The sequence below is a fragment of the Drosophila mauritiana genome, chromosome X, assembly GCF_004382145.1.
Source record: "Drosophila mauritiana strain mau12 chromosome X, ASM438214v1, whole genome shotgun sequence".
Lineage (NCBI taxonomy): Eukaryota > Metazoa > Arthropoda > Insecta > Diptera > Drosophilidae > Drosophila > Drosophila mauritiana.
Window position 1 is genome coordinate 14,141,064 of NC_046672.1, and position 17,643 is coordinate 14,158,706.

General features: G+C 41.9%; 1 protein-coding gene across 3 annotated transcripts in view; it reads left to right on the forward strand.

The window, feature by feature from the left end:
• The window catches only part of LOC117147010 (zwei Ig domain protein zig-8), a 133,495-nt gene that overhangs the window by 22,428 nt on the left and 93,424 nt on the right, over window positions 1-17,643 (forward strand). For all 3 annotated transcript variants that reach the window (XM_033313693.1, XM_033313695.1, XM_033313694.1), the window contains one exon: window positions 11,354-11,441. The gene's annotated coding sequence lies outside the window, so the exon portion shown is untranslated. The remainder of the gene's footprint in view (window positions 1-11,353; window positions 11,442-17,643) is intronic.

Sequence of the window (17,643 nt, forward strand, 5' to 3'; positions counted from 1 at the left end):
CTTGCATCAAAATAAAAATAAAAAGGGGACAAGAGAAAAAAAATAAAATGAAAATACAAATAAAAATGAAATAAAAATAAAAAACGACTGATTGCTATGGTCGAGTGCTTCGACTATCAAATACCCTCTACTCGGCTTAACGGAGTCCGCTGACTTTTGTTGTTTCGCTGAATGTTAAACGAAAAAATGTTTTATAAATTAAAGTGATCTCTTCTATTTTCCCTCTACTTTTTCTCTACAAGTAACGGGCTTAATAAAGGAGTAAAAATAAATAATAAAAGCGGGGAAAGGCAGCTGGGCAAACAAGAATGGAAAACGATGCCCCGAACGCGAAGGAAAATCGCTAAGGGCCTGTGGCAATTACCACATGCAGGCCTTTCTCTCAGTTGCCGTTCCCGTTATTGCCCTTTCTCCTAGTACTTTTTCTCTGGGCCTTTCGCCGGCACTTTCTCCCCCGCGCTTAATGGCTAGCAAAGTGTTACAAAAAATGCCTTAAAACGAATGAGCGCAAAGAGGGATGCAAGGAAAAGGCCATACTAACAAAGCCAATCTCGTTTTGGGAATGTTTTGGGCCAAAAGCAAAACCGATGACAACTCGTAAAGGACATTCCGCTGCAGTATCTGTATGTGTGTGTGCGTGTTTGCTTTTAATTCGTTTATTTGTCGGAATTGTAACTTCAAAGCTTGCGGACTGGTGTTCCGCCAGCTAGCATGATCAGTCATATCTCCTGCTAAGAGTTCTCCAGGAGACTGGAATATCCGGGCGATCGTCTGTGGGCTCCTGGACTTGTCCAAGGTGGACAGAAGCCTTGAAGCCTTCCTCCTTCCAGGAACGCCACCCACAAAGTTTCCACGAGTGTGTGGGTATTAGAGCGTCCTCGCAGATTGGAACACTTGTTAAGTCATACGCTCGATTCGTTCGTAACAAGCCGCAGAAAGAGGGGAAAGAACGAGAAGATGAAAAACCGGGGAAGCCCACTCAGCCACCCAATCTCCTTATGGGTTCTCAGGTTCTCAGGACCTCAGGACCTCGTCCTTTGCCTCGCCCCATTGCGTTTCAAGTGTTAATTTGAGATCCCATCCCTGTGGCATAACCAGCACACACACACACACACAACACACACATTCGCATCCTTGGAGGTGCGATATGTGCCTCCATTGTACGGATGGAAAAAGGAGGCAGAGAAGAAAGCCATACAAAGAAAGGAAACGAAGAAGTTGAGTCTACTAGAGCCCAGAGTTGATTCCTTTGGCTCAAATGCTGTCAACGCTTCGCTTGCCAGGACACCCCGCCCCACTACATCCCGCATCCTTTTTGTTCCGACGGGATGTTCGAGTGCTCCATCACTTCCATCCACCATTCCATACCATGCCACCGTCCTCAACTCGAGTGTCTATCTTATTCTGTGAAGTTGAAGTAGTTTAAAAGCTTCAAAATTTCATCGACATGATTTGACCACGTCAGAGCCGATGGAATGGGATGTTCTTGAGGGGGACCATTGGTCCTTTAAGACAGCAAAATGGAGGGAATGTAGAGCTGTTGCCCGTAATTAGGTAATATAATGTATTGAAGTTATTGTGATGACCAATTGGTACAAGTGCGGTGCATGGCAAGTCGAGTGTGAGACCCGATTGTTGTTGCTCCTGATGGCTAAGGGCCTGTGTGCTGCAGTTTACTCTAGTGCTCCTGCCACTGATATGTAATCGATACTGGGTTGTGTTTCGATTAAATAGCGCTTGTTGAACAGATATCATATAAATGCGAACGTGTATTGCTGGCCAAGACATTAGACTCCATTTAATTATGTTCTCAAACAGCAATTTTATAGGGTATTTTGAGGTAGCTTACAGTAGATGTTCAATGCAGGAGCCAAATGGATTCCTTTGAAGATATGTTCATTTCATTTCAATGCATACTTTGTGGCACATATGGAAATGATTCTAGAAACATGGATTAGTGGCGCCATCTATGTTATAGTGCAACCTATTTGTAAATGTTAGAGAATCAGTTTTGTCCATTGAATGCACACTTAACGCCTATTTAACTGGAATACCAAGCTCATTTTATAAAAATGTATTGGCTTGAATGCCAGACCAAGCCGTAATGAGTCCCAGCTCAAATCCCGCCTGGCTTTTCTTGTCAGATTAAATGATTTTCAAGGTTGATCCGTGAATTTTTCAATGACATTGCAGTACCTGGAAATCAGCACCTGGCCAAGACTCGCTTTAAGCTGTCGACAGGCGTATTGTCGCAGTTTCATGACAAACGTTTGTCAACATTCTTTAAATTGAATTTCAATGGATTTTCCTTTCGCTTGTCAACGCACGCAAACAATAGCACACCACACACACATTTTCTGGGTGGGTGGAGTGTAAGTGTAAGTGTGAGTCTGAGTGCGTGTGTGTGGGGGTGCTGAAAAGGTCACGGGTTACAAGGGTTAGGCAGCTGCCACCCATCCTGCTCTATCCCCTTATCATCAAGCCCATCCCTTTAGCTGATATCCGAGCCGGCAAACAAAAAGATCTCACGCAACGGCCCCTTTTTTCCATCTGGAGCTCACCTGGTGTTTCAGTGCACTTGGGGAAATGGGAAACTTTTGGAAAATGTGAAGAAATAGCCTATGAAATAGAAATACCTCTATAGGAAGTGCCAAAGGGTTGGTATAAAATATTAAAACTAAGAGAATTTTATTATTTAAAAATAAATATATAAATGGAAATGGAAAATGAAAGATGAAGAATGTAAGATACAACTAAAGCATTAAAAACAATTAATTAATATTTATTCGCATTTAAGGACCTTTATACATTCGCAAGCTAGTTCTTGATTATGTTTATTGTAAATCTAGAAACAGTATCCCATTCTGCACAGCATTTTCGCTCAGTGTGTCCGCTTAATTCGACGTTTGACTTTGTTTCGGTCAGTGGTCGGGAGTGGTTCTTATTTTTGTTGCTGGCGTTGCTGGCCCGCGATATTGTTTTGTATAACGGAATACACTTTGAAGTGCATTAGCGCGTAATTGATTGAATTGAAGTTCCAGTTTCAGCGGCTAACACGCACACAGCGGCTAACACATACACATGCACTCTCGCACACACACACACACATAGTCACTGGACGGCCATTTTCGTTTATGGCACTCTTTGTATGTGCGTCGCATAGTAAAACAGCTTGGTTGGCGACCAAAAAGCGAAACAGGCATGGAATTTAAATTATGTGAACAAACTGAAGGAAAAAAAAACAAGTTGGGTGGCTAAAGGAGTTGGCTAACATCGGCAACAAAGCGTTAACATTAAACGCCATTTGATGTTTTTGTATTCGCTTTTTGCACAACTTGATGCCTTCGCAAATGGCGAAAATGTCAAAGGAAATTGTGTAGAAATTTTGGTGCCACGCCCACATGATTCATGTGATTTCTCGGCGGCCAGCATACCACAATTCAATCATCTTGTGTCATGCGAAAGTTTAATAGACCGTCAATGAGAAATTTAAAATAATTTTCAAGAGCCAGCCGGAAATTCAAGTGAAAAGAATATATTGAAAACCCCAGTTTAAATTTTAATTCAATCAAAAATCCAGCTACAGAGCGCTATTTTGCTGCAAGTGCTTTCAAAGAAACTCCAAGTCTATAGAAATTTTAAGCTTTTCACAAGTGGAAAAAATATGAGTTTAAAAAAAAACTATTTTCATACCACTTGAAGCCTTAAAACATTCGGATTTTGTTTGGATAAATGGGTATTTTCCATGTTCAATAATCGAATTCTTAACTGCAATCAGTTTTTCTTTCTAAATGTAACCTAAATAAAAACAATTTCAATTTACTTTTGCAATTACTAAAGAAAAAAATAACTTCTTGAATAGAAGCCCTTGCTTGCATTTCAGGCCTTTGAAAACAAACCCTTGGGCAACTTTTGTTCTCAAGTCTTTGGAATTAGCAGTGCAATTTCTCGAATTTAACGCATTTCTTTTCCATTTCGAATTCCCTGAGATTTGCTGGCAAATCGCCACAAATTTTGCCACATATCTAAGCACATACTCACTTGGATAGCTTAAGTAATTAAATGGTGGGGTTATTTGATACAGGATCTCTTGTTCTGCATTTGTATTTGTTTATCCAACGAATTTGTAGACCCAAAAGCAAAAGTCAGCTGTCAAGCATAAATAGTTCAAAATACGAATATAAAAAATTGCACAAAAAATGCCAAGAGAAAGAGGCGAAATGAACTGCAACAGTTTTCACAGAAAATAAATAAATAAACAAACTTCATAACAATTTCCACTCGGGCTGAGATTGAAAATCGATCGATGCGGTTGATTGAGTGGTCGAAAGAGTGCGGGAGTTGGGGATGTATCTCCTGGCTGTCATCAAATCTGAATATTTTACCAGTTCATCATTTCCACTTTTGTGGGGAAAAATTGTGGGAGGCACAGACAAACACACACACACACACACACGTCACACAAAGGCCGGGCAAAACCTAAATATAAATAATTAAGGTAATTCCTTTGCCTGGATGTGCGAGTTTGTCTATGGACGAAGGACTCTTGAAATGTCATCAGAAAGGTGAAATCAGCAGACACTTGCAAGCATATCCAGTGTCGCAATGGAAAAACCCAAGTAAATTCAATTAAAAACCCATTGATAGCGAGAAGGAGCAGCAAATGCCTGAATTTATATAGTACGTAATATATTATGTGAGTACATATAGTATAAGATGGCAACCCATTGAGGGCGGTACCAACCAGCCAAGCAACCAACCAACCAACCGAACATATGCTCGATGGTATTATTTATAACTGAGCAGATTGACGAAGCTCCCACCATATGGTGGCCCCGTAGTCCTTGAATCCCCGCATCCAAAAGGGTGGGCAGAAGGGGCCAGACGAGGGAGCTACTGTGGGCGGATTTGCGAATGCAAAGTTGATAATAATTAGATTGATTACAATGGGATGGGTTCGGATAGGGATAGGGATAGGGATTGGGATAGGAATAGGGATGGTGTGGCATGGAATGGTGTCTATCCATACATTTGCTGGGCAGCAAAGAGGATTATTCGGTGTACACTCGACCAGCTGAAGAAGGAACCAACTAAGCTGCACTTGGGATTATGCCCAGATGCACAATACTTACTTCAGCTTAAATTTCAGACATGGCAAAAAGTTCAGTTCCCCTTCGAAAAGTTCGGTGTCGGAAATTGTGTTAATAATTTATATGCAGCTTTTGTTTTTGCAACTATTTTATTTAAGTGCAGGGTGGGAAAGAAATTTATCCTTAAGCCAGATTGGTTAGTGGATTGCTTAATTGAAGCAAAGCAAATTGCTTTTCCAGGAATGTGTAAGTTAACAATTAGATTATTAAAATTGGCTCACTTGTATAAATTAAATATGAGTGAAATGGACACCATTTAAAGCACACCATATGATCAAATTAAGACAATAATATGAGATATCTTCCTTTGCAAATTTTTCAACACTCGTTTTCCACTTTTTCCGCCTAAAAATAGTACTTTTTTCTCCATAAAATTGGTCCAAAAATGGAATGTCATACCTCGTTGAGCTCGGTATTTAATTTCTAATCTTTCTGGATTCCAACTTTAAAATTTTAATTTTTTGGCATTTTTTTAAAAATTTGATGATTACCCCTTATAAAAAAATGCGAAAAATTACACAAAATGTATTTTACCCTTGGCTCCCAAAAAATCATAGGGATCATTAGAATTGGTTATTAAATGCACAAAAATGTTATTCTTTTAGCTGTGTGGTCATTTTTAGCCAAGTTGTGATTAAAGACGGCATCCAAGAAATCAACTATTTGGCAAAAGTCTTTTTCTCATTTTCCGTATAAAAATATTCAGTTTTTTCTCCATAAAATTGGAAATAATAGTCCAAAAATGGAATGTCATACCTCGTTGAGCTCGGTATTTAATTTCTAATCTTTCTGGATTCCAACTTTAAAATTTTAATTTTTTGGCATTTTTTTAAAAATTTGATGATGTTACCCCTTATAAAAAAATGCGAAAAATTACACAAAATGTATTTTACCCTTGGCTCCCAAAAAATCATAGGGATCATTAGAATTGGTTATTATCTGCACAAAAATGTTATTCTTTTAGCTGTGTGGTCATTTTTAGCCAAGTTGTGATTAAAGACGGCATCCAAGAAATTAACTATTTGGTAAAAGTCTTTTTCTCATTTTCCGTATAAAAATATTCAGTTTTTTCTCCATAAAATTGGAAATAATAGTCCAAAAATAAAATGTCATACCTCGTTGAGCTCGGTATTTAATTTCTAATCTTTCTGGATTCCAACTTTAAAATTTTAATTTTTTGGCATTTTTTTAAAAATTTGATGATGTTACCCCTTATAAAAATATGCGAAAAATTACAAAAAATGTATTTTACCCTTGGCTCCCAAAAAATCATAGGGATCATTAGAATTGGTTATTATCTGCACAAAAATGTTATTCTTTTAGCTGTGTGGTCATTTTTAGCCAAGTTGTGATTAAAGACGGCATCCAAGAAATCAACATTTTGGTAAAAGTCTTTTTCTCATTTTCCGCATAAAAATATTCAGTTTTTGCTCCATAAAATTGGAAATAATAGTCCAAAAATGGAATGTCATACCTCGTTGAGCTCGGTATTTAATTTCTAATTTTTCTGGATTCCAACTTTAAAATTTTAATTTTTTGGCATTTTTTGAAAAATTTGATGATATTACCCCTTATAAAAAAATGCGAAAAATTACAAAAAATGTATTTTACCCTGGGTTCCCAAAAAATCATAGGGATCATTAGAATTGGTTATTATCGGCACAAAAATGTTATTCTTTTAGCTGTGTGGTCATTTTTAGCCAAGTTGTGATTAAAGACGGCATCCAAGAAATCAACTATTTGGTAAAAGTCTTTTTCTCATTTTCCGTATAAAAATATTCAGTTTTTTCTCCATAAAATCGGAAATAATAGTCCAAAAATGGAATGTCATACCTCGTTGAGCTCGGTATTAAATTTCTAATCTTTCTGGACTCCAACTTTAAAATTTTAATTTTTTGGCATTTTTTTAAAATTTTGATGATGTTACCCCTTATAAAAAAATGCGAAAAATTACAAAAAATGTATTTTACCCTGGGCTCCCAAAAAATGATGGGGATCATTAGCAGTTGTAATTAGCTGCACTAAAATGTTATTCTTTTAGCTGTATGTCGATTTTTAATCAATTTGTACTTAAAAATTCTTGGAAAAATATAAAATTTTGCCAAGTCGTTGTCTTTTTCTTATTATTCCCAGTATATTCCCAATTTTATAAAACTCAAAATTGAAACTGTTAATTTCTTGAACATTAACTTTCTTTATCAATGGTTCATTGTTTCATGTTAAGGATGGCATGTTGATGTATGCTTCAACTTAGCCTTGAAAGTTCGAAGTTTTTACATTTTTGTATAAATTAAAAGTAGAGAATGGCTTTAACGAGAACACTTTAAAGTTCTTCGGGGCTTGTTTCGTCGCTCCACGTCCTTAAATGTGCATTTGAACCAGGATAACCAGCGCCACCTCCCAATCGACCGACCCGAATGACCTCCGGCTGCAATGCAACGGCATTCGAGGGGCGCGATGACATCGGAGGATGTCAGGGATTCAGATGCAGGCGCCGTGGCAAGTGATGCGTGTGGTAAATGCTGCAGGACACCCCTGCACATCCTGCATGCATCCTGGCCGTCCTGGCCACTTTTCCAGAACTGTTCGTTTATTTTTTTTTTTTTTTTTGCAACGGCATCGGGCCTCAGACGGGCACGCCATCGCTCGTTACAAATCATTTTAATGCGGTTACACGCCGCCACTGAAAATGCCCCACCTCCGCAATACAGCGAGCATCCTTGGTCCTTGCTGGCAGGACCTCTGTAGCCACCGCCGTCCACAACCGCATCATGTAAATAAAAATTATGAAAAGTTGTCGCGGCAGCGCGTGGCAAAATTCCACATAAGTATGCATTTAAAAATAATTTATGGCAAACGAGAAGGAATGAATCAGCGGAGGATGGCGATGCTGGCCGGCTGGCGGTTGGATCGACGGAGTTTCCTTTAAATGGACACAGTCGGCAGGACAAAGTGCGCTTAATGAGGCTCAACGCAACAACATGCCGCAATATGCTGGGCGAAAAGGACGTGACGTTAAAACACTTACACACACACAATGCAGAAGGCAGGAGCAAAATAGCAGAAGCCTTAGCATTTTCCAGCTGGTGTCCGCTTATTTTCCCCTTCATAATTCCAGTGAAGAATTTTCCTACCAGCAGCAGCACCACCAGCACTTAAAGCCCAAAGCAGCAGCCTGTCAACCGGTGTGTGCGAAACGCCATGGGCTTTCTGGGTTTCTGCGGTCCATCAGGATCAACGTTTTGGGATTAATTAATGATGCCGAACGTCCTGCAGTCCTGATGTCCGCCGTCCGCTGTCCGCTGTCCTTTGTCCTTTTGTCCGTTGTCCGCTCAAGCTGGTCCGCATGAAAAATGCGCATAAAATATGAGCGTTAAATATTTATAAAAATCCCACTACACATGCGTGTCCAGTAACGTTAACTGTCATTGCAGTTTTGCGGCTTTTTTTTTTTAAATATGACCGAGCACCAGTGCTCTTTAAGCGGCTCTCCTGTTTCAGTAAAGTAGGTGGGCGGTGGAAGGCGACTGCCTTCCTTGACTTCCTTGCCACCGAACAACACTGAATATGGCATACGGAACAGTGAGTAGCGAGTCCTGTTTGTCCTGGCAACGTCCGTGGCCTAGAGCCGCCAGCGTAGAAATTACATTACATTTTACAAGCGACAAGGGGCGTTGTGTCCGGGACACCGAGGCCATCCAGGCCAATAACAAACAACTGGGGGCGTTCAGTTTCGCTTCAGCCAGCTCGCCGCCTGCCTGCATAAAAATTTAAAATATTAACATAAATTTTTACAATGAGGCAACAATTTGCTGACGGGACGAGCGGTGAGCGCCCAAGTGCCGCAGCGGTGGACAGTGGGCGTGGCTGTTGGATGATGGCCTGGTGTTAAATATTTTGTAATAAGCACAATAAACCAAAGGCAAAAACAAGCTCGAAATTTATTCACCAAGGCAAGGATAAACTGTGTGTGTGTGTGTGCGGTTCTGGATACGTCAGACCGCCTGATAATGGTTCAATTATTTTTCCGCCCTATTTAACTGCAAGTAAAACGGGCAGCCCCTTCTCCGCCTCCTGCGCCGCCCTTTTTCTCCACCTCCTCGGACGACCGATTTTCCACAATGGGCAGCCAACCTCAACGCTCCCGGATATGTTGGACAATTTTCCGGCCATAGACGAGAGGGAACCAACGTGCTGCACACACACACACACACACATTTACCATTTTCCACCTCCAATTCTCGGACCCTCGGAACCGCAAAAATTTGTCACACGTCATATATGGCCGGCCACGCCCCCTGCTTTCACGGGACAACGCCCCCACCGCCCACAATTGCCGGCGATGTGGAACAAAGCGCTTTATATGCGCCATTGTCAGCCCGTTAAATGCGACTGCTGAATTGGTTTGCCACTGCTCGTTCAAAGGACATTCCATCCGTCGCCTCCCACGGAAGAGGACTTAGGTGAAACTGGAGGAAGTCCATCATAACTGACCTTTCAAACAAAATTCACCTGGACATGTATGCGATTGGTGTGGCAAAATATCGATGCTGTGTTGGTTTTGGCTATTGGATTATTTGCAAGGCCTTAAACTACTGATACAACGACCATCAAATATCGATACTATTCATATTAGTTCTATAAATTAAACATCGATATTATCAATAGTGCAATCAACTTGACAACCCCAACTAATTACTTAATTATTCATGATGTTGATGGGCAATCGAAGGCTTCTAGGACACACTTACTCCCGTGCAGATGATTTTGAAACGCCTAGGCATTTAACATTAATTAACATTAATATAGCCATCCTGTCACGCTGTGTGGGCAGTGCCACTTGAGTCCTGGCAACTTTCAACTGGCAACTGGCAACTGGCAACTGGAACTGGGGCGGAGGATCCGGCGCCCGAGGCTGGAGGTCTTCGAAGCCTCCTCCTCCTTGATAACTCAGTTAAACAGCTTATGGGCCAATTTAAGGGCCGCAAAGTGTCGAAACGAAAGGACTCCGCAGGCCTTGGTCCTGCCCCCGCTGGATTCGCTGTCGTTTCCTGTGTGCACTTTTGAAATTCTTTGCGGATACAGAAATTTAATTTCCTTTGTAGCATTTTTATTGCTATTTATTATTATGATTATTATGTAGCACTATAGACATTTTGTCGGCCCCGTGTTTGCCGGACTCGACTCGACTCGACTCCACTTCGACCAAGCCCGGCCGTTATGATGGTCATAAATTTGTTTGCTCGCCCAGCTCATTGTGCTGCGATGGTGGATGTCGATGTCGATGGTCGGATTCGATGGCAATGGCGATGGTGGATGTGGATGTGGATGTGGATGGTCGATGGCTATGGCTATGACGATGGCGAGAAGGGTTCGATATGCAAACAACAATATTTGCGCAAATTGTTTGGATCCCCGCTTGGGGGGCTGTAAAATTGATGCCCACTGTTGCTTCGCCTGATTATGTTGGGCATTGTGTGTCCAACTGCTTGTAAAACTATAAAGTTTCATGATTTATCTCAATTCGACGCCAGTGCCATGGAAAATGTTTAGCCCTGTGGAAGCAGAAGTGGCTTCACTACCAAAAAAAATCTTTCAATTCGATACACTCATTTAAATGTACGTGTCCGAAATTCATTGGCAAACATGTACCAATAATTACACTTTTAGTGCTCGAAACAAATTGAATCTATATTATGATTAAATTTCCTAAATTTCCTAATAATTTGCGTTTAATTTATAATTTGCGGAATCATTGCCCATTTTCCTGTTGGCTTTTACCAGTTGCCGAAATATTATACAAATGTTTAATAATTTTCCCAATGCAGGCTGTTGTTTATTTTGCAATTATTATAAAACGAACTATGCCACAAATCATGAATGACTTTAAGCTAAGTAAACATTAAATTTTCGCAGTGCAGGCGAGTGTTCGTGCTTAGGAGAATTTCTTGAATTATTTAAGGGATTTTTCGAGTGTGTTTTCTTGCCGCCGGCTGCCAAGTTGGGTGCGTGATTGCAAATCTTTTTGGTTAGCTGAGAGAAACCCCTTCGCTCATCTCGACAGAGTGCCCGCCGGCACTCTAAATTAAACCACAAAATATATTTCGCATATGAATATTTCTGGACGGACATTTTTGGGATTTCGCAGCTTGAGCCGGTTCATAATAATTCCCATTCTAATTTTTCGTTTTGCCTCTTTTTAGGAGGACGCCCAAGGACGTTTTGGTCCGAGACCAAAAATCGAGCACACGGAAAAACCAAAAAAACCACAAGAGCTCTGCCTGCAGTCGGGTAAGTTTCAGACCATCGGGGAGCGGCCTTTGGCTCGATAATGAAGTTGAATGTGTTGACAAGTTTATTTGCTTAATTTTGGCTCGGCACGCCATTTTTGAGATTCCTTTGGCGGCATCAGCGGCGTCGTCGGTGGCGCAGGCAGATTCGTCGGGCGTCGGTCGTCGGGCGTCGGGCTCTTGGGGCCCGTTTCTCGAAAGAGGCCGCCGGGAGCGGCCTCGGTCCACGTTCCCGGTTACGAGTTACCAGTTACCAGTTACCAGGTCCCAGGTTCTCAGCTCCCCGGGGTGGCGGCATAATACACACTCGACGCGGGGCGTGGCCCGCTGACAGGCGCCCTCCATCACAATGATGAGTCGTTGATAAATACGAAACGAGGTTATGTACACTTTGGTCGTCTGAAAACAAGTTCAATGCGAATCAGGGGGTGTGAGGTGTCCAGAGTGAGTTATCCGAAGGCCTGCGGCGGCAGGTGTGGGGCCTTTAGTCGACCTGAGGGGCTTGGTCCTTGAACTCACTCATTTCACACACAGGTGAAATCGCAAATAAGTGGTTCATCCTGAAAGTCATGGGGGTCGGCTAACGAGCAACTTTGTTAAAGATACCACAATTAAAGGATTATCTAGTTTGTAGTTTGCTTAAAGTGCAGACGTTTTTTAAATTTATTTACCGATGTATGTAACTGATTTAGGTTTGTGCTAAGACGAAACTTATGCAACACAGAGGAGGCTATCTTCTAGCTAGCACAAAAAGCAAACACGTGGTGTAGAAATCAAAATGCAGCGAGTACCACTAGTACCACTACCTTGCTCCTTCCACGAATCGCCACACCCACGCGGCGGCATCAACTTCTCGGAATCTGAAAAACCAACTCATTGCGCCACCCACATCTCAGCCCCTCCCGCAGCCCGCAGCTCCTGTCGTTGGCTTTGTGCGGCCAATTAGAGCGTTTTGACGCCGCCTCGGGTCACTTTGCGTGCCATTTGCTTATTTTGCTTTATGCATTTCATTTCCCAAATTGCGGTCATAATTTTGTAGCTCACGGCCTGCCCTTTGTGGTGAATGGGTCGGTCTGCTTGATTCGCTCTTCGCGTTTGTCAATCGAAACTGACAATAAAGTTTTGACATTTGGTGTGCTACTTATACATTGAATAAATCTAAATAACTATTTTACTGTCAACGAACCTTGGAAAGTATTGCAAATATTTAATTATGTTTGAAATTATGTAGAGCATACATTAGGCTGCTAGCTTTACGTATCTCTGAGCTCTGCCCTTTTTCTCCGTTTGTTTGTGAAAGTAATAAAATAATTATTAATTATGAACTGGCAATAAGCACACATTTACATACATGAAGGCTCTATTTGCGGCGTGTGTAAATATTTAATTTAACCATTGTGAGAACGAACTGACCTGGCAATGGTCACCGAACATGTTCGCTTATCGATTAAAAGCGGGCCCCATCGAGGAGAACAAAATCAAAAGGACCGACTACCAGACATTGAGAACAGTGCGTATGGATATCACGTATACGACCCGATGTACCACACATTTTCTTCTGACAAAACGAGCGGTTAAGGGGAAGCCCAATTACTTATGCCAGCGGTAAAGGAATGGAGTCCAGGGGCGCATTAAGTACATAATGCACTTGGTGCTGCTGTTCTTCTGTTCCCGTCACACAAGCTGCCAGGATCATCGGAGGTCCTGGCGAGGGCGGACGTAACTGGCAACTGGCAACTGGCAACTGGCAACTGGCAGCTGCATATATTAGCCGGGTTTTACCCACGCTCTAGGCCCCATGCTCACGTTTTCTCCACGCCGTTCGTTACACTTTTTCCTGGCATGTACGAGCAGCTAGGAAACTAGGATTCCGAATCCGAATCAGAATCAGAAACATGGCAGAGCGCTACGTTGGCGGTGTGGCCTAGTGGCACGGCACACCCACATCACCACGCCTCAAAGTTCGCTCAACGGAAACGGAAATAATTTGTCATTTTATTTCTATTTTATGATTATTTATTTTATTCTGGTTCTGGCCATGCCAGAACCACAACGATATTTGCTACCGAAGGCAGACAGCGACTTACACACTGGCTCACACATACATTAGCATTCGTTTTTGGCCACGCTAACGGACTTCCGTCAGCCGTCAAGCGTTGGGGGCGACTTGCCTTTCAAGTGCCACAAATTGTTGCATGCTTTGCGGGGCCTGCTCTCGATGTCCTTTGTGCTCTGGTGTGTCGGCACAGTGGGGCCAACTGACTGATTGCTGTGCACAAATCAAATACTCCGCGCTGACAAAGAAGCCACTTTAAATGTTCAACATATTTTTAAATTTACTGCATAGGTTATATTGAGTAACCGAAAATTTCAATTTATATAAATTTGTGTGTAACAAAAGTCAATTTAAGAAATATTAGTTTCCATCTCTCAGCTATGATATCAATTCAGCAATTTGGTAAGGGAAAAGAAACTCAAGCCTTGGGGTTCAACGTTTAAAATTGTAAATGCACTATGTGTAAACTGTATGCACAGGCACCATATTTTCAATTTAGCATTTACATTTCCTTTATTGGTTCGACATACAAATAATATTTGCAAGTGGCTTTTTAAACAATTATTCTTCTTTCTTTTTTTTTTTTATCTGTCAGTAAAAGTCTGGCACACAAAATAAATGCATATTCTACGTATTTTAGCCATGCAATGTGCAAAAGGGAATGATTAAATCGCTCTTTATTCCAACCATTACTATCTTTGCTGGCCACACGTGTAAATATACATATCTCATAAAATCATTTTTTTTATTTTAAATTTTTCCTGATATTTTAAGTGATTTTATTTAACGACCAATTGAGTTTGCACAGCCAGGTGGAGTTTGGTGTCAGCGTGCAAAGGCGATTGATTAATCGTTCAATTACATTTGGATTAAACTTGAGCCAATGGGATTATGTGAATTTCGGCCACTGTGCGGAATGCTATACATATATATGTATATATATAATGTATATATCTGGCCTATCTGGGGGACACTTTTCATAGGCTATCGCTTACTTGCGCATACTTAGTGGGCAGCCGCCAGTCGCCTTGTTGTTCATGTCACATTCCCGCATTTTTTCTCTTTTTTTTCCATTTTTTTTTTTGCTATTTTTGTAGCTCTGTTTTGACCACATTTTGCTGTCGTCGTCGTCGTCCTTGTTGTTTGTTGGCTTGTTCAACAATCTCGTGCGTAATTTTCACAACAGCATGTGTGTGTTTGTTGTCACTTTATTTATGGGCTCGCTTAGGCCCCAAGTTTCAGTCGTGGTTCAGGTTTAGTTTCGCATCCAGTTACACACACTGAGCACTCTGGACACTCCACATCCTCATCCACAACCACATCCGCAACCAGCGATTCTGTTGCTGACCACTGATACAGTGATTTTTCATGCGATGATTAATTAACTAAAGTCCTGCTTCAGTCCAGTCCAGTCCAGTCCGCTCAGACCATCCTCTACGGTTCTGGCCATTATTTAGGCCGCCCATAAATATTTAGGCCAGGTCTGAAGAGTGGGTGGACTGGGGGGCCTAGGTGAAAAGTGGGCGTACTGGCGGCGTGTTTAATTTCCACTCGAGCACCTTCAACACGCCGCTGAAAAACGCAAAGCAAATTGAAAAAAGCTGAACCAAATTGGAAAAACTCTGGCAGCGAAAAAAAAAAAAAAACAGAAAATACATAACGAAGAGCAAAGCGAATTACTCTTAATGAGTTGGAAAATGCAAACAAAGAGCTGCATAAAAGTTGGCAGAAATCGCACAGCCGCAAAGCAAAGTCGACTGTTGGTGGCCAAAAGTGGCGCTGAATAAAAAATGAACGCCTGCTATATTTCTTTTTTTTCTATTTTGTCCACTTTTTTTTTTTTGAGGCAGGAAGCGCGGCCAAAGCGGCCGGATATTACAATACAAAACGAGCCGCAAGAGCGGCGACGGCAACAGACCAAAAAGGAATCAAATTAATGCAAACAGTTGAGTGAAAACTATGAGCGATGTCGGTCGGCAGGGGGCGTGGCTCCGCCTCCGCTTGCCCCGACAACTGAAGCGACAACTTTGCGTCGACTTTCTGGCACATTGTTTGCATTATATTTGAATATTATTAACAGAAGAAAGAGCGTAAGGAAGTGACTAAAGAAATCCGTCGAGTAAAAGTTGAAAGCGAAGACGAGCATACCCTGGAAGTCAAAGGAATTGCAGTTACCGCATAGCATCAACGATTTGGTTCCATGGCATTTTCCCGCTTTGTCGACTGCAAAATGTCTTGCAATCGGTGCATATTCAAAGGTGAAAAGACAACAATGCAGCCACTTTTGACCTCTGACCCTCAATTCCGGACAAGGCATCGGAATCGGAATCGGAATCGGACTCTGCTCCTCTTTGTGACTCCAGTTGCGTCTAGTTGACAAATGCCCTATTGTGCCCTCTGTTAGGGTATACATAATGGATGCCTTCATTTCCGCTTCCGAATGTTGTTGCTCCATGGACCCACTTTCATGGTCTTCCATGGAGTCCACGAGTACATGGGAGAAAATGGCATTATTAAGTCATGATTTTGCTGCTTAAGATGTAAGCAGCGATCATGTGGATTGCATCTCTTCTGAAAGCCCAGATGAGTCTGTACTCTCTCACTGAGCTACTTATGGTAATAAAAGATCTAGGGAAATGCAAAGTAAATGGTTTACACACAATTTAATAAACAAAAGCACTCGGTAATCTTTGCTTGGCTATAAAAACTCAATGGAAACTAAGTACATAAATTTTATATTATATAGTATTTTTAATGAAAGTGTTCACACGAATTTTGTTTTTCAAATGGCGCATTAAAACTAGTTTGTGATCTTTTTTCGATGTGTATTTCAGCGTATGTGGCCGGGCAATCAAATCGCCAGTCATGCCGCCGCTGACCGATTCGGTTTTTGGCCAGTTCATTTTTGCTGGCCACTTGAGCAGCTTCAAAGCCATGAGTTGCCAGATGCCACATTCGGCCTGCTCGGCTGTTTAATAAAAAAAAAAATATAATCGCATTGGACGCTTGATGTTGGCATAAGGATGGGGATACTCGGCTGCCCGGCAGCTCGGACTTTTGGACTGCAGGACACACTGGGAGGCTAGGATGGCAACAGCTGCGGCTGCCATAGTTGAAAGCACTTAATTATGTGCGAACATTTTGTGTAGCATACTTCAAGGCCATCGCCGAGACAGGGACAACGAGGATGGAGGATGGAGGATGAATAAGGGATGGGAATGTGGATGCGGCAGCCCTTCACAGCCAGAGTCATTTATAATCGCCAGAGCTCATGGCCTGCCACGCCTACCTCAAGCCCCCAGCCGCCACATGCCACACACACCACACACCGCACTCCGAATTTTGTGGCAAGGTTCCGGCGTACGGCAAAGGTTCCGCTCCTCCCATCCCATGTAAATCAAAGACACTTTTTGGTCACTTTATCAGTCAACGGAAATCTGATTGAGTTTTTCGGGGCAGGAGATGGAGGACCGCAATGTCAATAAAGCAATTTCTGGGCACACTGCGGCTATGAGGCAATTATTCCGGTATCCTCAATTGCGGGGAGGTCGAAAATGTAAATGGAGGGCAGGCAAATTAAAATGCGTGACCCTCAGTGCAGCGCAAGTGTATGAAAATGACATTCCTGTGGGTTCAATTCGCAGCATTTTGCTTCAAATGATCTTGCTCAGAGATGATTTTTAAATGATAACTGGTATAATTACTTTACAATTGTGTTAATCGAATGTCCAAAGTCCATAAATTTTTATTTTATTCAGTGACAAATTTTAATCATACCATCGTTTATGGCGCGCAACTTTCAATTATAAAGTTTGAAGGTCTTTTCCTTCCTCTTTCCCAAATCTTTGGGGCTTCTCCGATTTTGTTGACTTAATTTGTGACCTTCTGGCTTGAATTACCAGCTTATCCTGTTGCTCCCCCTTCCTTTGCCAAAGCTCACTTCTCCCGCGAGAGTCCTCCAACGCAATCCAACCAAAACTCTAACCCACCATCTTCGCCTCCAAATCCTCGAAGTGAATCGCTGTCGCGCACATCCCGAAAATTGTGAAGTGCTCTCTGCCGTCGACGCTGTTTATAAACATTTTTATTTGCACATTTGTTTTATGGGGCATTTGCTTTGCTTTCCGGATGATGCACTTGTGCTGGC